Raw genomic sequence first — 26,042 nt, 5'->3', positions numbered from 1 at the left:
TATCCTTACCACCTTTCTTAAACAGTGGCACTACATTCGCCAACCTCCAGTCTTCTGGCACATCACCTGTAGCTATCAGTGATACAAATATCTCAGCAAGGGGCCCAGCAAACACTTTCCTAGCTTCCCACAGAGTTCTACGGTACACCTGATCAGATCCTGGGGACTTATCCACTTTTATGCATTTCAATACATTCAGCACTTACTCCTCTGTAATATGGACATTTTTCAAGATGTCACTATTTATTTTCCTACATTCTATATCTTCCATGTCCTTTTCCACAGTAAACACTGACGCAAAATACTCATTTAGTATCTCCCCCAACTCATGTGGCTCCACACAAACTCTGCCTTGCTGCTCTTTGAGATGTCCTATTCTCTCCCTAGTTACCCTTAATGTACTTGGAAAAACCCTTTGTCTTCTTCTTAACTCTATTTGCAAAAGCTGTCTCATGTCCCCTTTTCCCTCTTAAGTATATTCCTACTTCCTTTATATTTTTCTCAAGATTCACTCGATCTATCCTGTCTATACCTGACATATGCTTCCTTCTTTTTCTTTGCCAAATCTCAATTTCTTTAGTCATCCAGAATTCCCTATATCTGCCAGCCTTTCCTTTCACCCTAACAGGAATATACTGTCTCTGGACTCTCATTACGTCATTTCTGAAAGCTTCCCATTTTCCAGCCATCCCTTTCCTTGCAAACATCTGCCCCCAATCAACTTTTGAAAGTTCTTGCCGAATATCATCAAAACTAGCCTTCCTTCAATTTAGAACTTCAACGTTTAGATCAGGTCTATCTTTTTCCATCCCTATTTTAAAACTAATACAATTATGGTTTTTGCCCCCAAAATGCTCCCCCACTAACACCTCAGTCACCTGCCCTGCCTTATTTCCCAAGAGTAGGTCAAGTTTTGCACCTTCTCTGATCCACATACTGAATCAGAAAGTTTTCTTGTACACACTTAAATTCCTCTCCATCTAAACCCTGAACACAATGGCAGTCCCAGTTTATTTTTGGAAAGTGAAAATCCCCTATCATAACCAATCTGTTATTCTTACAGATAACTGAGATCTCCTTACAAATTTGTTTCTCAATTTTCCTTTGACTATAGGGGGTCTATAATATAATCCCAATAAAGTGATCATCTCTTCCTTATTTCTCAGTTCAACCCAAATAACGTCGCTGGATATTTCTGGGAATATCCTCCCTCAGTACAGCTGTGATGTTATCCCTTATCTACTCCCCCTTCCTCCCTTGCCTCCCTTCCTATCCTTCCTGTAGCATTTGTGTCCTGGAACATTAAGCTGCCAGTCCTGTCCATCCCTGAGCCATGTTTCTGTAACTACTATGATATCCCAGTCCCATGTTCTTATACATACCCTGAGTTCATCTGCCTTCCCTGTTAGGCCCTTACATTGAAATAAATGCAGTTTAATTTATCAGTCCTACCTTGTTCTCTGCTTTGTCCCTGTCTGCCCTGACTGTTTGACTCACTTCTGTTCTCAACTGTACCAGTCTCAGATCGATCTCTTTCCTCACTATCTCCCTGGGTCACACCCCGCTCCCCCACCTTACTATTTTAAATCCTCCCGAGCAGCTCCAGTAAATTTCCCTGCCAGTATATCAGTCCCCTTCTAATTAGGGCAATCTGTCCTTCTTGTACAGGTTACTTCTACCCCAAAAGAGATTCCAATGATCCAAAAATTCAAATCCTTCTCCCATACACCAGCTCCTCAGCCATGCATTCATCTGCTCTATCCTCCTATTCCTGCCCTCACTAGCTCGTAGCACTGGGAGTAATCCAGATTTTACTACTCTTGAGGACCTCCTTTTCAAATTCCTGCCTAACTCTCTGTAATCTACCTTCAAAATTATAGCCTTTTCCCTTCATATGCCATTGGTTCCAATGTGTACAATGACCTCCTGCTGGTCCCACTCCCTCTTGAGAACATTCTGCACCCTCTCTGAGACATCCTTGATCCTGGCTCCAGGGAAGCAACACACTATTGGGATTTTTCACTGCTGGCCACAGAAACATCTGTCTGTACCTCGGACTAGGGAGTTCCCGAATACAATTGATCTCTTGGAACCAGATGAACCCCTCATGGCATTAGAGCCAGTCTTGACTGTTTGTGCTACATTCCCCTGAGAATCCACCACCCGCTACATTTTCCAAAACAGCAGATAGAAAAAAACTCTACTATTCAGACATGTTCCTGTGGGGATGACTTATTACTATTGTTACCAGTGATAGGAATCCCTTCAAAGCCAGGTTTAGTGGTCACTATCAAACTGAGACAAAGTGGAGTCAAGTAAAACATCTGTATAGAAAAAAAACTGTATCAGGTACGTCACATGAATATATTGAAACCTTACTAAAATAGAGATTGGGAACTGGAGAAACAGATATTAGTTACTGCCTCGCAGAGTGAGGAACCAAATCCAAATGTCATGGAGCTTGATATGGCTCAAACTACATTAAATAATGAGAAAGTCCTAGAGGAGTGGGATAGGTTGGTGAGCTAACTGTCTCAGGAGCAAAGAATACAGTTGGAAAAACACAGCATGTCAGGCAGCATCCGAGGGACAGGAGCAGGCTGAGATAACGGGTAGGCCGGTGAAGTCAGGCTTGTATATCTTGGGGAGGGGGTAAAACAGGCCAGTGTGGCGTTCCCAAACTATAAGATTGGAAGCTGTTAAGGAATGCCACACTGACTGGTTCTACCTCCAACCCAAGATCCACAAGCTTGACCACACTGGCCTGAGGATCTCAACCCCCTCCCCAGGAGGGGTCTCTTGGTTCCGCAATCGGTTAAATAATCTACAGGAATAGGGTCTGCTTCAGCAAGATTTCACAGTTTATTTTGACGCCAGGCACAGGTTTGTCCAGCAATACAGAGGTTAAAGACTTCTGTGTTCCTTGGAGAACCTGCGCAATTTCACTTGGAACAAAGGCAAGTTTTACATGTTCTTAAGAAATAGTACAGCCTTAATCGCAGAATGAATCCAATGAATAAATCCAGTAATAAAATGACATAATGGACAGCAGGCTAACCCAATGATATTTCATGGGAAACAAAGTTATTTACCACACATTCTCTTCCCACCTACATTTCACGGTTAGCTTGGATGGTTAGTAATGTCCTATCTAGCTTAGTTAATTCCATACAGTCAGGGATCCATTGTTCTGCTTTATCTTTGACTGGTTAGCTCAACAAGGCAGGAATGTAGCCTATAGCCGGGTGAGAAGCCATTTCAAACATAGTGTTAATTTGCAGCCTGAAGTCATTTTGTTATGTTACTTTGCATAAGAAGCCATTTGTGGTTAATAAAAGCACGCATAAAATGGTTACTCTTGATAACAGCCTAAATCCAGATTTTAGATCCTCATCTCCCCACTTTGGTCATTTCATGACCACATCATAGGATGTGAGGACATGGGTTAGATTAGTCCAATTGAATGGAAGCAGGACCTGATCAGGTGTACCCGAGAACTCTGTGGGAAGCTAGAGAAGTGATTGTTGGGCCTCTTGCTGAGATATTTGTATCATCGATAGTCACGGGTGAGGTGCCGGAAGACTGGAGGCTGGCAAACATGGTGCCACTGTTTAAGAAGGGTGGTAAAGACAAGCCAGAGAACTATAGACCGGTGAGCCTGACCTCAGTGGTGGGCAAGTTGTTGGAGGGAATACTGAGGGACAGGATGTACATGTATTTGGAAAGGCAAGGACTGCTAAGCATAGTCAACATGGCTTTGTGCGTGGGAAATCATGTCTCACATACCTGATTGACTGTTTTGAAGTCGTAACAAAGAAGATTGATGAGGGCAGAGCAGTAGATGTGATCTATATGGACTTCAGAAAGGCCTTCGACAAGGTTCCCCATGGGAGACTGATTAGCAAGGTTAGATCTCATGGAATACAGGGAGAACTAGCCATTTGGATACAGAACTGGCTCAAAGGTAGAAGACAGAGGGTGTTGGTGGAGGGTTATTTTTCAGACTGGAGGCCTGTGACCAGTGGAGTGCCACAAGGATCGGTGCTGGGTCCTCTACTTTTTGTCATTTACATAAATGGTTTGGAGCATATGCCCGAAACGTCAATTCTCCTGTTCCATGGATGCTGCCTGACCTGCTGCGCTTTTCCAGCAACACATTTTCAGCTCTGATCTCCAGCATCTGCAGTCCTCACTTTCTCCATAAATGATTTGGATGCAAGCATAAGAGGTACAGTTAGTAAGTTTGCAGATGACACCAAAATTGGAGGTGTAGTGGACAGCAAAGAGCGTTACCTCAGATTACAACAGGATCTGGACCAGATGGACTACTGGGCTGAGAAGTGGCAGATGGAGTTTCATTCAGATAAATGCGAAGTGTTGCATTTTGAGAAAGTAAATCTTAGCAGGACTTATACACTTAATGGTAAGGTCCTAAGGAGTTTTGTTGAACAAAGCGACCTTGGCATGCAGGTTCATAGCTCCTTGAAAGTGGAGTCACAGGTAGATAGTGAAGAAGGTGTTTGGTATGCTTTCCTTTATTGGTCAGAGTATTGAGTACAGGAGTTGGGAGGTCATGTTGTGGCTGTACAGGACATTGGTTAGGCCACTTTTGGAATATTGCATGCAATTCTGGTCTCCTTCCTATCGGAAAGATGTTGTGAAACTTGAAAGGGTTCAGAAAAGATTTACAAGGATTTGAGCTATAGGGAGGGGTTGAACAGGCTGGGGCTGTTTTCCCTGGAGTTGGAGGCTGAAGGGTGACCTTATAGAGGTTTACAAAATTATGAGGGGCATGGATAGGATAAATAGATAAAGTCTTTTCCCTGGGGTCTGGGAGTCCAGAACTAGAGGGTATAGGTTTAGGGTGAGAGGGGAAAGATATAAAAGAGACCTAAGGGGCAATGTTTTCACACAGAGGGTGGTATGTGTCTGGAATGAACTGCCAGAGGATGTGGTGGAGGCTGGTACAGTTGCAACATTGAAGAGGATTTGGATGGGTATATGAATAGGGAGGGTTTGGAGGGATATGGGCCGGGTGCTGGCAGGTGGGACTATATTGGGTTGGGCTATCTGGTTGGCATGGACGGGTTGGACCAAAGGGTCTGTTCCAATGCTGTACATCTCTATGACTCTATGACTGCCCTACTTCCTCCTCCTCCAGGGAGGAAATAGGGGCAGGGAATGGCACCTCCTCATGTTCCCCATGAATGGAGCAGAAGCATTTTAGCAATAATACAATTGACAATAGCAATACCAACAAAAAGACCAACTAAAACAATAACAACATACATAGCCATATTGATCAGCCAGTTGTACCATGAGCCAAAACCCCAATCTCTCCATCCTGCACCTTCAGTCATTTGGCTGACAAAGTGTCGATGTTATCTACATGGTTGGTAATATTTTCGATGAGGTCAGTGACCCCCATAATGCATTTGCCTTTGACTACGGCAGAAACTCCACTTCCTTTGCCAGTGTGTAATCGAGGGCGGTACCGGTTTTGTTGGGAAAATAGGCGCAATTCTGAAAGCATTTGCCTAATTCCTGCCAGGGCAGCGGCTGTCTTGTTACCCAAGAGGGTGAGACCGCAAATGAGATCATTTCGATTTTGATGGCTGATGATGCCTGCAGACCCTCCTAAGGTAAAGGTACTAAGGAATGCACACCCCAGACAGTCAGTCTCAGTTGGAGCTCAAAGTCTGAGCATTCCTCCAATGTGCGCATAACTCAGGTGAGACTGAACATTTAACAGGGAAATCCCGATCCCATTCCCAAGTAATCGGACAGGGAACTGTAGTCGGAAAATGTGTCCCTACAGCTCCAGCATGGGGAGGACCGATTTCATTAAGGCCAAGGAAGCTAGTTGCCTTAATGTGACTGAGAAAACAATAAGTGGGTTTAGTATCGATAATGGAAGGAGCTTCCCAGTAAGAAGCAGGCCTGTCTTTGTCACTTCCTGGAACATATGGGTAGTCCACAGCTACAAAGTACGGCTGTCCTGAGCGCTTGGGGTGAACGCTGTTCAATAGAAAAAGGTGGGTCTTTCAGTAAGAGATGCGGTTAATGTCCCAGAATGGTTCCTTCCATCCCACAATTGGGAAGATGGGGCTGCCACTAGGGGTCTCATAATAAAGGTGGATGCTATTACCCATTCCACAAAGGGCCTGAATACCAGTGATAACAGAGACACACTCCTCCTCAAGGAATATGCATGAGATGCGAGGTCCTTCAGGGGAACAGAAGTGTCTGGTACATTTGATCATTGCACAGGGGATAGCCTTAGTCACATTTATGTAAGTGCACCCCCATCCCTTACCATTGTAGCAATTTGGATCGGCTACTCCGGATTTATTGGAGGAAGTCCAAAAGCAACTGGCAGGTGGAGATAAATAATATTCAAAAGAAATATTATATCCAGTAAACACTTTAGAAGTGTCCCATACTCCTCCGTTGGGATTCAGAAGGAGGAAAAACGGGTTAAGGAGTCTTTTACTGAAGTTAGGGCATAACAAACCACTTCAACCCGACCAAATATTCTATTGTGAGTTTAGGGAAACAAATTATTAGTGGACGATAACATTTCCTCTTTTGCAGCATGATCTACTTGAAGGGGGACAAAGCTCACCAATGTCGCCCATAGCACAATTGAAATCAAACTGGCACACAACACCTTGACAGGGTAAAGACCATTGAGACTTGTTCTGTAAATGGATTATCGAATCTTGATAGAACATAGAACATAGAAGAATACAGCGCAGTACAGGCCCTTTGGCCCTCGATGTTGCACCGATCCAAGCCCACTATCCTCCATATGCCTATCCAATGCCCGCTTAAATGCCCATAAACAGGGAGAGTCCACCACTGCTACTGGCAGGGCATTCCATGAACTCACGACTCGCTGAGTAAAGAACCTACCCCTAACATCTGTCCTATACCTACCACCCCTTAATTTAAAGCTATGCCCCCTCGTAATAGCTGACTCCATACGTGGAAAAGGTTCTCATGGTCAACCCTATCTAAACCCCTAATCATCTTGTACACCTCTATCAAGTCACCCCTAAACCTTCTTTTCTCCAATGAAAACAGCCCCAAGTGCCTCAGCCTTTCCTCATACGATCTCCCTACCATACCAGGCAACATCCTGGTAAACCTCCTCTGCACCCGTTCCAGTGCCTCCACATCCTTCCTATAGTATGGCAACAAAACTGCACACAATACTCCAGATGTGGCCGCACCAGAGTCTTATACAACTGCAACATGATCTCAGGACTCGGGAACTCAATTCCTCTACCAATAAAAGCCAGTACGCCATATGCCTTCTTCACCGCACTATTTACCTGGGTGGCAACTTTCAAAGATCTGTGTACATGGACACCAAGATCCCTAGCTCATCCACACTACCAAGTATCTGACCATTAGCCCAGTACCCCATCTTTTTGTTACTCTTACCAAAGTGAATCACCTCACACTTAGCTACATTGAACTCCATTTGCCACCTTTCTGCCCAGTTCTGCAGCTTATCTATATCCCGCTGTAACCTGCCACATCCTTCCTCACTGTCAACAACTCCTCTGACTTTCGTATCATCCACAAACTTGCTTACCCAACCTTCTAGCCCCTCCTCCAGGTAATTTATAAAAATGACAAACAGCAATGGTCCCAAAACAGATCCTTGCGGAACACCGCTAGTAACAGCACTCCAAGATGAACCTTTACCATCAACTACTACCCTCTGTCTTCTTCCAGCCAGCCAATTCCTAATCCAAACCTCCAACTCACCCTCAATGCCATACCTCCGTATTTCTTGAAGTAGCCTACCATGGGGAACCTTATCAAATGCCTGACTAAAATCCATATACACCATATCTACCACTTTCCCCTCATCCACCTCCTTAGTCACCTTCTCAAAGAATTCAATAAGGTTTGTGAGGCACGACCTGCCCTTCACAAAACCATGCTGACTATCCTTGATCACATTATTCCTATCCAGATGTTCATAAATCCTATCCCTTACAATTCTCTTTAAGACTTTGCCCACAACAGAAGTGAGACTCACCAGCCTATAGTTACTAGGGTTATCCCTACTCCCCTTCTTGAACAAGGGAACCACATTTGCTAGCCTCCAGTCTTCTGGCACTACTCCTGTCGACAATGAGGACATAAAAATCAAGGCCAATGGCTCTGCAATCTCCTCCCTTGCTTCCCAGAGAATCCAAGGATAATGCCATCAGGCCCAGGGGACTTATCTATTTTCACCCTTTCCAGAATTTCCAACACCTCTTCCCTACATACCTCAAAGCCATTCATTCTACTTAATTGTGACTCAGTCTTCACATCGGCAACAATGTCCTGTTCCTGAGTGAATACTGACGAAAAGTATTCATTCAGTGTCTCCCCAATCTCTTCAGCCTCCACATGCACTACTGTCCCACTACTATCCTTGACTGGACCTATTCCTACCCTAGTCATTCTTTTATTCCTGACATACCTATAGAAAGCCTTAGGGTTTTCCCTAATCCTACCAACTAAGGACCTTTCATGTCCCCTCCTTGCTGCTCTTAGCTCTCTCTTCAGGTCCTTCCTGGCTACCTTATAACTCTCAATCGCCCCAATTGAACCTTCACGCCTCATCTTTACATAGGCCGCCCTCTTCCATTTAACAAGGGATTCCAATTCCTTATTAAACCACGGCTCCCTCACACGACCCTTTCCTCCCTGCCTGGCAGGTACATACTTATCAAGGACACTCAATAGTTGCTCCTTGAACAAGCTCCACATATCAATTACGCCTTTGCCTTGAAGCCTACTTTTCCAAGCCACGCATCCTAAGTCATGCCTCACCACATCATAATTTCCCTGCCCCCAGCTATAACACTTGCCCTGCAGTGCACACTTAGCCCTCTCCATCACTCGAGTAAAAGTCACTGAATTGTGGTCACTGTCCCCAAAGTGCTCACCTACCTCTAATTCTAACACCTGGCCTGGTTCGTTACCCAGAACCAAATCCAGTATGGCCTCACCTCTTGTTGGCCTATCTACATATTGTGTCAGGAAACCCTCCTGCACACATTGGACAAACACCGACCCATCTAATGAACTAGAGCTATAGCTTTCCCAATCAATATCAGGAAAGTTAAAGGCCCCATAACAACCACCCTATTACTTTCACTCTTCTCCTGAATCATCCTCGCAATCCTTTCTTCTACATTTCTAGGACTATTAGGCGGCCTGTAAAAAACTCCTAACAGGGTGACCTCAACTTTCCTATTGGGAAGAAAGTGAGGTCTGCAGATGCTGGAGATCAGAGCTGAAAATGTGTTGCTGGAAAAGCGCAGCAGGTCAGGCAGCATCCAGGGAACAGGAGAATCGACGTTTCGGGCATAAGCCCTTCTTCAGGAATGAGGAAAGTTTGTCCAGCAGGCTAAGATAAAAGGTAGGGAGGAGGGACTTGGGGGAGGGGTGTCAGAAATGTGATAGGTTGAAAGAGGTCAAGGTGAGGGTGATAGGTCAGACTAGGGTGGAGCGCAGCAGGTCAGGCAGCATCCAGGGAACAGGAGATTCGACGTTTCGGGCATAAGCTTTTCCAGCAACACATTTTCAGCTCACCTTTCCTATTCCTAACCTCAGCCCAAACTACCTCAGATGGTGAGTCTTCATCCATCGTCCTTTCCACCGCTGTAATACGATCTTTGACAAGCAATGCCACACCTCCCCCTCTTTTACCCCAACCTCTGACCCTACTAAAACATTTAAACCCTGGAACCTGCAACAGCCAATCCTGTCCCTTTTCTACCCATGTCTCCGTAATAGCCACAACATCGAAATCCCAGGTACCAACCCACGCTGCAAGTTCACCTACCTTATTTCGTATACTTCTTGCATTGAAGTATACACACTTCAAGCCACTTTCCTGTTTACAGGCACCCTCCTTTGAGATTGATGCCATGTTCCTAACCTCCCTACACTCCAGGTCCTGCACCCTAAAGCTGCAGTCTAGGTTCCCATGCCCCTGCAGAGTTAGTTTAAACCCCCCCCAAGAGCACTAGCAAACCTCCCCCCAAGGATACTGGTGCCCCTCAGGTTCAGGTGTGGACCATCCTGTTTATAGAGGTCCCACCTTCCCCAGAAAGAACCCCAGTTATCCAAATACCGGAATCCCTCCCTCCTGCACCATCCCTGTAGCCACACATTTAACTGTTCTCTCTCCCTATTCCTCGACTCTCTAACAGGCGGCACGGGTAACACACCAGAGACAACAACTCTGTTTGTTCTAACTCTGAGCTTCCAATCTAGCTCCCTGAAAGCCTGCCTAATATCCTCAGCCCTCCTCCTACCTATGTCATTGGTGCCAATGTGGACCACGACTTCGGGCTGCTCCCCTCCCCCTTAAGGACCCGGAAAACACGATCAGAGACATCACGTACCCTTGCACCTGGGAGGCAACATACCAAACGTGAGTCTCTCTCGTTCCCACAAAACTGCCTATCTGTGCCCCGAACTATCGAGTCCCCAATTACTATTGCTGTGCTCTTCTCCACCCTTCCCTTCTGAGCAACGGGGACAGGCTCCGTGCCAGAGGCCTGAACCCCATTGCTTACCCCAGTAAGTCGTCCCCCAAACAAGTATCCAAAATGGTATACTTGTTCTTGAGGGGAACGGCCGCAGTGGGTCCCTGCACTGGCTGCTTCCTCCCAGTCCCCCTCACTGTCACCCATCTCTCTGCAATCTTTGGAGTTACTACTTCCCTAAAGCTCCGATCTATGACCCCCTCTGGCTCCCGAGTGATCCTAAGTTCATCCAACTCCAGCTCCAGTTCCCTAACACGGTCTTGGAGGAGCTGGAGATGGGTGCACTTCCTGCAAGTGTAATCAGCAGGGACGTCCATGGCATCCCTCACCTCAAACATGTTGCAAGAGGAACATTGCATTGCCTTCACTGCCATCCCTCTAAAAGTAACCTTTTTTAAAAAAAAACTGGGTCTAAAGAATAGAACAAGCAAAATGCAGCACTTACCTACTTACCACAACGGGTTAGAGGAGGAGGGCGGGTGGGAGACACTACCTCTGTAGTGCCTCGGGTTCTTCTCCTGCGCGCTTTTATAGGGACAAAACCTACCCAGGTAAGCTTACGCTATACCTGCTTCCGGGTTCCGGCTGCCCCTCTGGTCTTCGTCACTTCCTCCTGCTGCTCCCGCTCTTTCTGTGAAGAGAAAAAAAACACACCGCTGCCCGCTACCGGTAATTAATTTTAAAACAAACTGTCTCACCTTAGCTGTAGCCTTGCGGGTTCCTTTAAACTCTGCTGCTGCTCGCACTCAAAACGAAACATTACTAACCATTCCCACCTATATGCACATCCAAATCATTTATAAAACTGACAGAAAGAAATGAACACACATAGTAAGTAACTTAAAGAGATCTACCAGGGGTAAGCAATGGGCCACAGGTCTCTGGCAAAGAGTCTGTCCCTATTGCTCAGAAAGGGAAGGGGGACGAGGAGCAGACCATTAGTCATTGGACACTCTGTAGTTAGGGGGACAAACAGGAGGTTTTGTGGGAGTGAGAGAGACTCGCGGTTGGTGTATTGACCCCCAGGTGCCAGGGTTCATGCCGTCTCAGATCGTGTTTTCGGGATCCTTGAGGACGAGATGGAGCATCCCCAAGTCGTGGTCCACATAGGCACCAATGACATAGGTAGGGAGAGAGATGGGAATTTAAGGAAGAAAGGGAGTTAGGGTGCAAGCTTAGAGATTGGACAGAGTTGTTATCTCTGGTTAGTTGCCTGTGTCACATACTAGCGAGGTGAGAAATAGGGAGAGAGAGAGGAGTTGAACACATGGCTACAGGGATGGTGCAGGAGGGAGGGTTTCTGACACCTGGATAATTGGGCTTCTTTCTGGGGTAGGTGGGACCTCTACAAACAGGATTCTCTTCACCTGAACCAGAGGGGTACCAATATCATGGGTGGGGGGAATTTGCTAATGCTCTTTGGGAGGGTTTAAACGAATTCAGGAGGGGGATGTGAACTCAAATTGTAGTTCGAGGTCCAGGAGTTTGAGTAGTGAGATCTGAACTAAGGTTTGAAGAGGGCATCAGCAAGCAAGAAGTTGGTTTGAAGTGTGACTACTTCAATCCTAGGATCATGCGGAATAAGGTGGGTGACCTTGCAGCATGGGTTGGTACCTGGGATTTCGATGTTGTGGCCATTTCAGAGACATGGCTAGAGCAGGGACAGGAATGGTTGTTGCAGGTTCCAGGATTTTGATGTTTCAGTAAGAACAGTGAAGATGGTCAAGAGGGGCAAGTGTGGCATTGTTAGTCCAGGACAGTATTGCGGGAGCAGAAAGGACATTTGAAGACCCGTCTACTGAGGTAGTACTGAGGAGTGGTTACACTGTTGGAAGTTTTCTATAGGCCTCTGAATAGTTCCAGAGATGTAGAGGAAAGGATGATGTTTCTCAATAGGAGCGAGTGTGACAGGGTAGTTGTTATGGAGACGTTTAACTTTCCAAATATTGGCTTGGAATATGACAGTTCAAGCACTTTAAATGGGTCATTTTGTGTCCAATGTGTGCAAGAGGGCTTCCTGACACATTATGTTGACAGGGCAACAAGGGGCGCGGCCACATTAGATTTGGTACTGGGTAATGAAACCAGCCAGATGATAGTGACCACAATTCAGTTATGTTTACTTTAGTGATGGAAAGGGATAGGTACACACCGAAGGGCAAAAGTTATAGGTGGGGGAAGGGCAATTACAATGCAATTAGGCAAGACTTTGGATGCAAAAGATCGGGAAGAAAACTGCAGGAGTTTGGCACAATTGAAATATTCAAGGAACAGCTACTGCGGGTCCTTGGTAAGTATGTACCTGCCAGGCAGGGAGGAACTTGTTGAACGCAGGAGCCGTGGTTTACAAAGAAAGTTGAATCTCTTGGCAAGAAGAAGAAGAAGGCTTATGTTAGGATGAGACATGAAGGCTCAGTTCGGGCACTTGAGAATTACAAGTTAGCCAGGAAAGACCTACAGAAAGCATCAAGAAAAGCCAGGAGGGGACATGAGAAGTCATTGGCAAATAGGATCCCGGAAAACCCTAAAGTTTTCAATCAGTATATCAGGAATAAAAGAACGACACTCCAGTAAGATCAGGGCCAATCAAGGACAGTAATGGGAAGTTGCGTGTGGAGTCAGAAGAGATAGGGAAAGTGCTAACTGAATATTTTTCGTCAGTATTCACACAAGAAAAAGACCATGTTGTCGAGGAGAATACTGAGATAAAGGCTACTAGACTCGATGGGATTGAGGTTCACAAGGAGGAGGGGTTGTAATTCTGGAAAGTGTAAAACTCTGTAAGCTTCCCGGGTGAGATAGGATTTATCGTAGGATTCTCTGGGAAGCCAGGGAGGAGATTGCCGAGCCTTTGGCTTTGATCTTTATGTCATCATTGTCTACAGGAATAGTGCCAGAAGACTGGAGAATAGCAAATGTTGTCCCCTTGTTCTCGAAGGGGAACAGAGACAACCCTGGTAATTATAGACCAGTGAGCCTTACTTCGGTTGTGGGTAAAGTGTTGGGAAGTGTTATAAGAGATAGTTATCTAGAAAGGAATCAGTTGATTGGGGATATTCAACACGGTTTTGTGAAGGGTAGTTCGTGTCTCACAAACCTTATTGAGTTCTTTGAGAAAGTGACCAAACAGGTGGATGAAGATAAAGTGGTTGATGTGGTGTATATGGATTTCAGTAAGGTGTTTGATACGGTTCCCCACAGTATGTTATTGCACAAATCTGGTGGCATAGAATTGAGGGTGATTTAGCAATTTGGAACAGAAATTGGCCAGCTAAAGAAGACAGAGGGTGGTGGTTGATGGGAAACAATCATCCTAGAGTTCAGTTACTAGTGGTAAACAGCAAGGATCTGTTTTGGGTCCACTACTGTTTGTCATTTTAATAAATGACCTGGATGAGGGCGTAGAAGGATGGGTTAGTAAATATGTGGATTACGATCATCGGTAGAGTTGTGGATAGTGCAGAAGAATGTTGCAGGTTGCAGAGGGACATAGATAAGATGCAGGGCTGGGCTGAGAGGTGGCAAATGGAGTTTAATGCGGAAATGTGTGAGGTGATTCACTTTGGAAGGAGCAGCAGGAATGTAGAGTACTGGGCAAATGGAAGGATTCTTGGTAATATAGACGAGCAGCCAGATCTCGGTATCCATGTGCATAGACCCCTGAAAGTTGCCACCCAGGTTGGATAAGGTTGTTAAGAAGGCATATGGTGTGCTAGCTTTTATTAGTAGTGGGATTGAGTTTTGGAACCGTGAAGTCATGCTGCAGCTGTACAAAACTCTGGTGTGGCTGCAGTTGGAGGATTGTGTACAGTTCTGGTCACTGCATTATAGGAAGGATGTGGAAACTTTGGAAAGGTCACGGACAGTCACAAACTATATCCCCCAGAATGCAGCCTGTGAACGAAACACATGACCACATGGAACGGGCCTGTCATTCCCAGACAGTGGGAATGTGAGCGCCGGAATTCTGACCTGGATCGGAGAACCCGTCCTTACCTGCTCCAGGTTGAGGTGCGAGGCAGCCACGAGAGAAAGGGGCAGTACTGCCTGAGTCTGGGCCCCTCTGACAGCACAGGCCCTGGGGATTAGCACCGTGTGTAACCCCCCTCCCCCTGGGCCTGATACAGGATCCCCATTCACCTTTGATCAGATTGTTCCTCTGGTAAAATTAATGATTAATTATCTATGATTGTTTGATCACCAACAGGAATTCACATTTTTCAACAGATAACTACTGTTGAGGTCAGTGATGATGGCAGCATTAAGAGATCGATGAGATTTGGATTTGATGGAAAGGACTTTATCAGTTTAGACCCAGACAGAATGAGATGGATCGCATCCAATCCCATTGCAGCGATGACTAAAGAGAAATGGGATTCTGATTATTCCTGGAACAATTACTGGAAAAGACACCTGGAAGAAGAATGTGTTGAATATTTAAAGAGATATCTGGAAGTTGGAAAGGAATATTTCAGAAGAAAAGGTATGTGTTTCAGTTTTGATCCCATGTTCTGATCTAACCTCACTGATCTATAAAACCGTTCTCCCATTCCATTCAGTGTCTGTCTGTTGTTTGTGATTTCACCCTTTCCCATCACAGTTCAGCCTGAAGTGTTCATCGCCAGGAGGGAGCCTAATGGTCAGGACAAGCCGCTCACTCTCTCTCCTGCCTGGTCACTGGGTTTGATCCTGTAGACATCGAGGTGACCTGGCTAAGGAATGGAGAGGTCATGTCTGAGACCCAATCCTCAGGGGTTCGACCGAACCACGATGGGACCCATCAGATCCAGAAAGAGATTGAGGTCAATGCTGGGGATGAGGATCAATACTCCTGTCACATTGAACACAGCAGTCTGGCAGAGGCCCAACTCTATCAGTGGGGTAAGGGACTGGAATGTGTGTGTGTGCGTAATTGATGAAGGAACAGGCATTTGGAGAGTGAATTTGGGCGAGGTCAATACAATGTGTCAACTAATCCCATCAGTTCCCAATGGGTGGGATCTGTTACAATTGTCCCAATCAATACAGAACTGGGACTGGAAATGGGAACAGAGGCAATACTGATTAATTACATTGTGTTTCAGAAATCCAACAAAACAGTGTGGAACGTATCCATCATGTACTTTTGATTGGATTGGTCTCTGCAATGGCTGCAATATTTGGAATAATCATCTGGAAAAGGCCGTGGAGAGGGAAGAATCAGAGAGAGGGGAACGTGGAACTGAGGGGATAGAGTGAGTGTGGGGGGATCTCCAGTACTGGGAGTACAGGGCACTGTGGGGAATGGAACTGATTGAATCCCCACACACACATACGCACTTAAAGACACATCTTGTTCCCTGTCTGATCTTCCTTTGATTGATTGACCCAGGCCAGGTCTAATATCGATCAGTAAACCCACCGCACACACTCACATCCTCACTGACTGAATATCGAGTGAATGAGAGAGATTAGCATGTTTTGAGAAGATTTGCGGCTCAGGTTGAGGTTTTGAATGTAGGTTTGCTCGCTGAGCTGGATGGTTCATTTCCAGAGTTTTATCAGTCATATGTCAGGACACTAGTGAGAGAACGTCATTCTTTTTGTGGCTAGTTGGTGGTCATGTATCCTGGTGGCTAGTTTTCGGTCTGTTTGTCCAATGTAGTGTTTGTTACAGTCCTTGTGTGGTATTTTGTAAATGACATTAGTTTTGCTTGTTGTCTGTATCGGGTTTCTCAAGTTTATTAGCTGCTGTTTTAGTGTATTGGTGGGTTTGTGGACCAAATATTGAACAACAGAAGCAATCATCCCAACACCCACAAACGAAGCTGCATTAGAACATTATTTCAATGAGCCAACACTGCAGCCCAGAAGAACTACACAGAGCAGAGGAAAATCACCCGGACCGTTGTGAGAAACGAAGCTCACTCATATCAATAATTTCAGTCCGAGACAAGATCTGAAGCAGCAGTATCGTTTATTATACGCTTGTAAGCGTGGTGTCTAAAATAGACACACAGAGTTTAGCAAGTACATATCTTAAATACAATTCATTTCTCTTTCCCTCCTCCCATTGCTCCTTCCCTGTTTACATCTCCCACTACTCTAAACCCGGCTGTTTATCTCTGGCCTCATCCAGCCTTGTGCATGACAAAATGTATGTCCTGCTTGGCTGTTTCACCACATCCCTCTGTGGTCTATTGTTACATATCCTCGTCCACTGCCATCTGCTTCCTTGCTTGCTAAAGCAATATTTCCTTCCATTCTTTATTCACACTGAGCGTTATGACCGCCTGATTGTGGTCTTTTTTTGTTTTTGCAGAAACGGCAAACAGATGCTTGTAACTGTTTGGACAGGCCTAGCTAGCTTAACCTACACCTGCTCCCCGCACAGCACCTTATCTATTTGTCTGTAACATCTACCATTGTTTGCAGGCACATTTCATTCTTGCATGTACATTTTAGCTAATACAAAAACAATTATGTATTTACTTCACACAGTTTTCATTCTTGTTAACTCAGCTCTTGGCTGAAACAATTATACACTGGTGTGAGTTCATTTACCTTGCATAAGTAATTTATGATTGCAGAAGTAACACTGCTTTACCTATATCCCACAATTTCCCCCTTTTTCTTTAATTACCATTTGTTATCTTCTGCATTTTTCTATCTGTCACTTCCAAATTAACGAGTATCTTTCCCAAAATGTCATTTATTTTGGAAATCTCCCCGTGGTCACTTATTCCTTCATTGTTCACCAGGTAAGCCCTTCTCTCCAATTGCTCTTTAGGGGAATCTGTTTCATTAAGGCCGTCTCAGTCAGTCTTTGGGGGAGCCCTCGTATACAGGGTATGATACAACAGCCAATGGCTACCAATAGCCAGGCTACTACTATCAGGAAAGTAAGGATGGAAACCACCGCCCCCTTCCATTTTCCAAACCAGGATACAAGCCATCCCGTGAGAGATGTGTCTACTCCTGAATTCTCAGCCAGTTCCTCTGCTAAGATAGTCAATCCCCTTAAGGCCCGAGTACTTGAATCATCAGGCACAGTACTATTAGGAATAAAGGTATAACAGTTTCCTCCAAACATCACACACACACACCCTTTTTCCGCTAGAATCATATCAAAGGCCATTCTGTTTTCCCATGCCATCGTACTTGTCGCATCAAGCTGTTCTGATATTCCTTTATCCGCATCTCTTGTATAATTTATAAATCACTGTTGATTTATCCAATCTACATTTTTATTAACTGTTACCCACCAAAAGAGAGCTGACTCAAAGCCTGCTGCAATCTGGTTACGAGCCTTGAATTCATCAGGTACCCCCCCCCCCCCCCCCCCACCCCCCCAGGGACTCTTATAGAATCAAGATAAATTCTGTCATTGAAATAAGTGTCTAACAGTGATCTCTTACTCCTTCCCTTTTTCCCTACTATCTTTTCGTTCTCAAATGCCAGGGTAAATGGAATTGTCAATTGTACAATTGCACATATCCCTCTCCAATCCGGACGTAGGGTGGGTCTCAATATTTTGCCTCCACAGTACCACCACAGATCCACTCGGGGAACCTTTAGTGCTGAGTAGTTCCCTCCCTTCTCCGTTTCGGTGACATTCTTAATCTCTGTACATAATTTCAGCTCCCCCAAATCTCTGGACCGATTTGTACCTCATCTACGCACACATGACGTGTGATTTCCAACTGTGGCTGAAAACGTGGGGGGGGTGCTTTTGAATCTTTCTTCTCCAAGGGAGGGAACGTCAGGGATAGGGCGGTACAATTCCTATCATCCCATGCAGTCTTATCCTGGTACAGGGCTATCATACATTTCATGCCCTGCCTGTCTCGCTTCCACCCAAGCGGAAATTGAACCACCTGGGCCATTGGCCTACCGGAGGCACATGCATAGCAATTGCTTTTGTTCAGACTTTTTACAGTATACTTTACCCATTCAACCCAGGCATTTGCATCCCCGTACCCAGTTTCTATTTTGATGGTCTGTATCAAGTCCTTTACCTCTATAATTTTTACCACTTTATGGTCATCGGGAGGGGTGAAAGGTTGTATCTTATTATCCAGTAGTTCTGCCCATTTTCCCTATCCTACGCTAATTCTGAAACAACAGCCTGAGAAATCCTTCCCATTTGTTTTCATTTCTATCCCAAATGTTTCATTTAATTGTACCTGACAGGTGCCATGTGGTTTTCTTTATCGTTAAGTATACTGGGTTACACTCTTTATTGGGACAATCGCGAGCTGGTTGGAAGGGGGTCCGGTGTACTGTGATGAGACCATTATACCAAGTACCATCCCCAAGGCCATCCCCATTGGACTTAAGATGTATCTCTGAGCGGCAGTACTGTCTCTGATTATCTACATCCCCACAATTTACTCAGCTGCATGCATCGGCGTCTATTACTTGCGGATTATCAGAGTCAGGGACCGTTAATAACACATATGAAAATAATGTTTGACAAAATCCCAATTCTAAGAGAGCTAGTAACATAACCCTGAAGCACAAAAAGACTTAATATATAATCCCGCACTCGCGTCACCACTGTATAATCAGTTACTCAAAGTCCCTTTAGCCTGAGTTTCAGTGGGTCTTGCGTTGATTCTGTTTCTGTAATTGTTTTGCTCGAGCACATTCATTTTTAAGAACCTGAACAGATTCCATAGCACCATTTGCAGTTAATGCAATCCCCAATTTAGTGGCAGTATCTTGTCATGAGCACAAAACTGAATCTTTGTGCCTCTCATCACAAAACTGTCACCATAATCCAATTAACTCTTTCAATAGACAATAGACAATAGACAATAGACAATATAATCATGGCTGATCATTCCTAATCAGTATCCTGTTCCGGTCTTATCTCCATAACCCTTGATTCCACTATCTTTGAGAGCTCTATCCAACTCCTTCTTAAATGAATCCAGAGAGTGGGCCTCCACTGCCCTGTGGGGCAGAGCATTCCACACAGCCACCACTCTCTGGGTGAAGAAGTTTCTCCTGAGCTCTGTCCTAAATGGTCTACCCCGTATTTTTAAGCTATGTCCTCTGGTTCGGCACTCACCCATCAGTGGAAATATGTTTCCTACTGCCAGAGTGTCCAATCCTTTCATAATCTTATACGTCTCAATCAGATCCCCTCTCAATCTTCGAAACTCAAGGGTATACTTCCCGCTGCCTTGGGCTTAAAATTTAAGGATGACCTTGCTGCCCCCGTATCGACTCGGAAAACTAGGTCCTCTTTGTAAGGTCCGACCTTTAAATTTATCAAGGGTGGGTCCCCGGTGGCAGGATCCCCTGACATCCCTATTTTTCATCAAGGTCATAAACGGCACTGCCTTTACTTCCTTTTTCGGATCTGGACACTGTCTCTTAAAGTGACCCGTCCTTTCACAGTAATTACATCCCGAGTGTGGGGATTTCCACTTCGATCCTTGTTCCTATCCACCAGACCCCTTCACATCTCCTCCCCGATCCCTTCTCCTCCCTTTATGTTCAACATGCTGCCCACCACCATTCCGGTTTCCTTCTCCTTTTAGTTTTGTCCTTTTCTTTATTACCTCATCAACCGTGGGCTAGCATTATTTTTGCCTTCTGTTTCTGCTTCTCATGTTACGTTGCCAGATCAATTGCTGAGCCCATTTAACCAACTGAACAGCTTTAGGGCCACGTCATGGCCATTCCTCATCACCCAATGTTTTATTTAGGCCTTGGAAAAACTTTTTTAAAGCAATATTGCAATATTTCTTGATCCCTATAGCTTCAAATACCAATTCATCAATTTATGCTTATCTAACTTTAAAGCCTGTTCCTAACTATACATTTTGGAACCTTACTTGTAAAAATATATTTATATATTATGAATTCATATATTCATTATCTAATATTTAAAATGTAAAATGCACACAGTTCCCAACTTTGAAATCCACTATAATTACTCAATTTTAGTCCCTTAATTTAAATCTAAAATTAGTTTTCTTAAGTAGTCCTGACCAGTCATTGCTAAATTACAATGCTATAGGTCGTGAAATAACTGGAGCTGTCTTAAAAGAATTTGTCTATTCAAGTTAAATGAAAAATTCTAATGCATGAGTAATGGCCGAATCCAAGGTCACAGATATTAACCATAGGATTTTTAAAATTACAATCTAATGTTGAACTGAAACTTCAACTGTCCTCCATAAATCACTTTTATGTAAGAATAAAAGAGATTATTTAGAAACTGATAGTAAGGCAGTCATGACCTGTAAAAAGAACAGGAGTTAACATTTTATTTCATAATCACTGTAAAATCCTTAACCTTAAAAGAAATCATGTTAAATTTCCATAAAAGAAATCAGATTCGAAACAGTCCTGGAACTCAAGCTCCTGGGAACAAAGCATAAACACTCAATCACCAACAAACAAATGTGCATTCAAACCGAATCACAAAGGGTTAAACTTTCTACCAGCTGTACAGCTCTCTCTCGCTCTCTCTCACACACTCACACTCACACACACACACACACACACACACACACACCGTATCTCACAGGCATTTTCTGAGCTTCCCACAGCAGCACCTCTAGGTGCTCCTCGCTTCACCTCTCTATCTTTTGAATATCTTTCTGGATGTCTGGCCATGACTTAGTTACAAAGTGTACCCTCAGTCGCCCTTCAGCCACTAGCCCTTCTGACTTGAAGCATAATCTGATCCCTCCTGACTGAAAGGCTGTTTTCCATTGACATATAGATTCAATCATTTACAAAGCCAGCCTTCATCCGACCCGTACTTTGGCCAGAAGACAGTGGGACAAAGAATGGATTCCTTAGTCCGTACAAAGCAACAATATTTAATCATCTTTTTCCTATCTTTTGCCCTTGTACAAGTATTATGTTTCCAATTCCACAACATTCTGCCCAGTGGGCCTTCTGGAGGGATGTTGTCAGGGACCCCGCCTTCATTTCCATTGCCTTTTTCTTTTGTTCTCCCGGAGGACTTTTCCTTACCCACGGCACAGCCCCTATTGAGTTCCTTCATTAGTCCCTTATTAAATACTAAAACTCAATCCCGGCCACCAAGGCAATAGTTAAAAGTCAATTTTCTTACCTTGGTCTGTGCACAGAGTTGCCTGGCCCCTTTTCGCCGTATTTTCTATCGAGCTCCTTTCACTGTCTGATTCAGATGTCTCTCTTGTGGGATTTGTACCAGTTGCCCAAGGGAGCGGACCAAACTGGGACACGAGACCGCTCCTCAGTCGGGAACAGGATGTGTCTTCCCAGTGTCCAGGGCCAGCCACTCCCCCCGGCAAAAGAGGAATATCCTGGACCAGCCCCCAATTGTGAGAAACGAAGCTCACTCACATCAATAATTTCAGTCCGAGACAAGATCTGAAACAGCAGTATCGTTTATTATACGCTTGCAAGCGTGGTGTCTAAAATAGACACACAGAGTTTAGCAAGTACATATCTTAAATACAATTCATTTCTCTTTCCCTCCTCCCATTGCTCCTTCCCTGTTTACATCTCCCACTACTCTAAACCCGGCTGTTTATCTCTGGCCTCATCCAGCCTTGTGCATAACAAAATGTATGTCCTGCTTGGCTGTTTCACCACATCCCTCTGTGGTCTATTGTTATATATCCTCGTCCACTGCCATCTGCTTCCTTGCTTTCTAAAGCAATATTTCCTTCCAATATTTATTCACACTGAGCGTTATGACCGCCTGATTGTGGTCTTTTTTTGTTTTTGCAGAAATGGCAAACAGATGCTTGTAACCTTTTGGACAGGCATTTCTAGCTTAACCTACATCTGCTCCCCGCACAGCACCTTCTCTATTTGTCTGTAACATCTACCATTGTTTGCAGGCACATTTCATTCTTGTATGCACATTTTAGCCAATACAAAAACAATTATGTATTTACTTCATAGTTTTCATTCTTGTTAACTCAGCTCTTGGCTGAAACAATTATACACTGGTGTGAGTTCATTTACCTTGCATAAGAAATTATGATTGCAGAAGTAACACTGCTTTACTGAAATCCCATAAGCGTGTATTCAAAAAGAATGGGTACCCAATGAACACAGTCCGCTGATTTCTCAGCAACAAACCCCAACAAGCAAACAAAACACATCCAGAAATCGTAGCCACTCACCCCGACATCAAAGATATCTGGGAAATGACTGCCAGATTACTCAGACCCCTTGACATCATGGTAGTCAACAAACCCACCAACACACTGAAACAGCAGTTATTGGACTTGAAAACCCTGTACAGGCAACAAGCAAAACGAATGTCATTTACAAAATACCATGCAAGAACTGTAACAAACACAACATCGGACAAACTGGCAGAAAACTAGTCACCAGGATACATGAACACCAACTCACCACAAAACGACATGACCCTCTCTCCTTAGTATCCTGTCAGTCTAATTCCCTTCCCCTCCTGACCCTGTCCCACCGTCCCAGTCACTGTTAAACCCTGTCAGACTATTCCCCTCCCCTCCTGACCCTGTCCCACTCTCCCAGACACAGTTAAACCCTGTCAGACTAATTCCCTTCCCCTCCTGACCCTGTCCCACTCTCCCAGACACAGTTAAACCCTGTCAGACTAATTCCCTTCCCCTCCTGACCCTGTCCCACTCTCCCAGACACTGTTAAACCCTGTCAGACTAATTCCCCTCCTCTCCTGACCCTGTCCGACCCTCCCAGTTACTGTTAAACCCTGTCAGTCTAATTCCCCTCCCCTCCCGACCCTGTCCCACCCTCCCAGTCACTGTTAAACCCTGTCAGACTATTCCCCTCCCCTCCTGACCCTGTCCCACCCTCCCAGACACTGTTAAACCCTGTCAGACTAATTCCCCAACCCACCTGACCCTGTCCCACCCTCCCAGTCACTGTTATACCCTGTCAGACTAATTCCCCAAACCTCCTGACCCTGTCCCACCCTCCCAGACACTGTTAAACCCTGTCAGACTAATTCCCCTCCCCTCCTGACCCTGTTCCACCCTCCCAGACACTGTTAAACCCTGTCAGACTAATTCCCCTCCCCTCCTGACCCTGTCCCACCCTCCCAGTCACTGTTAAACCCTGTCAGACTATTCCCCTCCCCTCCTGACCCTGTCCCACCCTCCCAGACACTGTTAAACCCTGTCAGACTAATTCCCCAACCCACCTGACCCTGTCCCACCCTCCCAGTCACTGTTATACCCTGTCAGACTAATTCCCCAAACCTCCTGACCCTGTCCCACCCTCCCAGACACTGTTAAACCCTGTCAGACTAATTCCCCTCCTCTCCTGACCCTGTCCGACCCTCCCAGTTACTGTTAAACCCTGTCAGTCTAATTCCCCTCCCCTCCCGACCCTGTCCCACCCTCCCAGTCACTGTTAAACCCTGTCAGACTATTCCCCTCCCCTCCTGACCCTGTCCCACCCTCCCAGACACTGTTAAACCCTGTCAGACTAATTCCCCAACCCACCTGACCCTGTCCCACCCTCCCAGTCACTGTTATACCCTGTCAGACTAATTCCCCAAACCTCCTGACCCTGTCCCACCCTCCCAGACACTGTTAAACCCTGTCAGACTAATTCCCCTCCCCTCCTGACCCTGTCCCACCCTCCCAGACACTGTTAAACCCTGTCAGACTAATTCCCCTCCCCTCCTGACCCTGTCCCACCCTCCCAGTCACTGTTAAACCCTGTCAGACTATTCCCCTCCCCTCCTGACCCTGTCCCACCCTCCCAGACACTGTTAAACCCTGTCAGACTAATTCCCCAACCCACCTGACCCTGTCCCACCCTCCCAGTCACTGTTATACCCTGTCAGACTAATTCCCCAAACCTCCTGACCCTGTCCCACCCTCCCAGACACTGTTAAACCCTGTCAGACTAATTCCCCTCCCCTCCTGACCCTGTCCCACCCTCCCAGTCACTGTTAAACCCTGTCAGACTAATTCCCCTCCCCTCCTGACCCTGTCCCACCCTCCTAGTCACTGTTAAACCCTGTCAGACTAATTCCCCTCCCCTCCTGACCCTGAAGTGATTGCCTCGTGTCTCTCCATTCCTGACCTTGTGCGTTTCCTGGGCCCCAGTACGGGACATTCCTGGAGCCTCACTGTGGAATAACAGGATTCTCCTGTTCCAGTGTGATCATGGACACCATCGTCCATCCTTCCATATCACAGCAGACACACAGAATTACAGCTCATTGTTCACACTCAATTCTTTCACGACTGAGATCAATTTTTTCCTGGAATTCCGTTTCCACAGGTTGGGCAGTGGATCCCAGATCCCCAGGTTTGGATCCTGATTCTTCAAGTGAGACCTTCTCAAGTCGTGTTTCCATCCCGTCTCAGAAATGTGAGCAGTGTCACCGTCAGAGGGATCTTCACAGATGGTTCCTCCCTCACACTTTCTCATCCTCACTGTCTTCAGTGGGTCACTGATTGACCTGAAATGAAGCAATGTCCTGAACTCCGTCTGAGCAAGTTTCTGTAATGCAGGAAGTGGATCAATTCTGCACTTTTTGTCAACAATTGTTAGTGATGATGTACATATCTGTATAAAATTTGTAACTGTCTTTTTTATGTGGACAAAGAATCTCACCATTTACCTCTTGCTGTTCAGTTTTTATTCTAACCAATATGAAGCTGAACTGATCTGTTTTGTACTTTAACCAGTCTGAGCAAACTTGATCTCTTCTATATTGTCCCTTTATTTTCTTATCACAATGACGTATTTATGGTTATAAATATTGATGATGAATAGGAACAGATTTTTAGCTGCAAATACTGATAATTGTGGTGTGTAAAAATAAATCATTGTTTCTGGTCGATTTGTCCACATTCTTCATGAATGATTTCACAGGAAAGGTTTAGTTCATTCACTCAGCAGCTTGTGGCTCTTGGAACCAGCAGGTGTTGAGCTTCAGTTCAATGTGAACTGGGGGAGTGAAGACCATCCAACTCCCCAACAAGCCTTCCCCAAACTAACCAGGAAGCTCAAAGTGTTTATTGAATGTGTGTTCAGAGTTGGATGGTTGATAATGTCTGGGAGTCTTCATTCCCTGGGGGGAGGTGTGGGGGTGGGGGGGGAACACCCTTTCGGAAGGATCTGAATGAGTGTGAAGAGGGGGCCAGGCAGCTGCTGGGAATCAGGAATACTTCACTGACTGGTGTCCCAGCAGCTATTGGAGGGAGGAAAGGGCAGGCCCACCAGCTGAATGACCCACACAATCCTTGAGACGTTAACAAGAGAGAATTGTAATATGATCTCTGACTTGTCCACACTCTGGGAAATGGGATTTGAACAATTCAGTCATCTCCTTCACCATGTTACACATCAACTGATCGCCCTCGTCACCATGTTGGAGAGTCTTTTACCTTAAAATTTACAAGGCGGGTCACTTGGTGTAAAATCCAATTTATGTTTAAAAGTCTTATCCAGCTCAAACTGATTTAAATTCCTTTCGCGTCATGTCAAAAGAAACATGATTAAAAGTCA

The 26,042-nt window shown here is 45.2% G+C and overlaps 1 protein-coding gene across 1 annotated transcript in view; it reads right to left on the bottom strand.

The window, feature by feature from the left end:
- The window catches only part of LOC122547123 (class I histocompatibility antigen, F10 alpha chain-like), a 929,735-nt gene that overhangs the window by 902,644 nt on the left and 1,049 nt on the right, over positions 1 to 26,042 (bottom strand). The gene's annotated exons all lie outside the window — the stretch shown is intronic.

The sequence above is a fragment of the Chiloscyllium plagiosum genome, unplaced genomic scaffold (genome assembly GCF_037043375.1).
Source record: "Chiloscyllium plagiosum isolate Xiang-an unplaced genomic scaffold, Cpla_swu_hap1 HiC_scaffold_35, whole genome shotgun sequence".
NCBI classification, from domain to species: Eukaryota; Metazoa; Chordata; class Chondrichthyes; order Orectolobiformes; family Hemiscylliidae; genus Chiloscyllium; species Chiloscyllium plagiosum.
This window is presented reverse-complemented; position numbering and strand designations above follow the sequence as displayed.